The sequence below is a fragment of the Wasmannia auropunctata genome, unplaced genomic scaffold (assembly GCF_000956235.1).
Source record: "Wasmannia auropunctata unplaced genomic scaffold, wasmannia.A_1.0 LD319658.1, whole genome shotgun sequence".
In the NCBI taxonomy this organism is placed as follows: Eukaryota; Metazoa; Arthropoda; class Insecta; order Hymenoptera; family Formicidae; genus Wasmannia; species Wasmannia auropunctata.
This window is the reverse complement of record NW_012043232.1, coordinates 1-672: the sequence shown is the minus strand read 5'-3', so window position 1 is coordinate 672 and position 672 is coordinate 1. Positions and strand designations below refer to the sequence as shown.

Genomic DNA, 672 nt, shown 5'->3' with positions numbered 1-672 from the left:
GTGATATAGGAAACAATCTTAAAGTCTCTTGAAACACCATATGAAAATATTGCATGCCTAAGAGTCGTTGGGCATCAACCTTATCATTATTGAATGTGACTGATATTTCCTGTCGCAGTTTTTCCTAGGAAATAAAAGGAAAACACATAATCTAGAATATAACAAAATAAATAATATTTTTCAAGAGTTAAAGTCAATAAATTTAAACAATAAGCTAAACAACCGATTATTAAAAGATAGATAGACAGGTAGGAAGAGAGAGAGAGAGTGAAAAAGTTACTCTTCCAGAATATAAAATGCAATACAAATGAAAAATTTTTATCGTCTTAAATTGTTTTCTTTTTACAGCCTGCAGCTGTAAATGTTATATATGTTTCTGTACATACAATGTGCTTATTGTGCTGTAATAATTTTACTAACTTGTACATCTGTATGTGTTGCCAGCATAAGCATAGTAAAGGATGTCATTTCCGTAATAGTATTTACAATCTGCAAAATATGAATTAATCATAATACAAATTTATTTGTATAACAGAAGCTTTTATATAATAAATCAAATTACAGCAGAAAAAAAACTTGAAAGATCGTCTAAGAAGTTCTCTTCGCTCACTGCACAGGATTTTGTAACATCATCTCGCGTCACAGATTCCCAATAATTCTTAAAAATAGGTT

General features: G+C 29.3%; 1 long non-coding RNA gene across 1 annotated transcript; it reads right to left on the bottom strand.

The window, feature by feature from the left end:
• Window positions 1–18: 18 nt before the first annotated feature.
• LOC105460554 lies at window positions 19–653 on the bottom strand. Its single transcript, XR_975847.1, has 3 exons — window positions 563–653; window positions 421–489; window positions 19–124 (listed from the first exon to the last, which is right to left on the bottom strand). It is a non-coding gene; the product is annotated as an uncharacterized LOC105460554 (long non-coding RNA).
• Window positions 654–672: the final 19 nt, after the last annotated feature.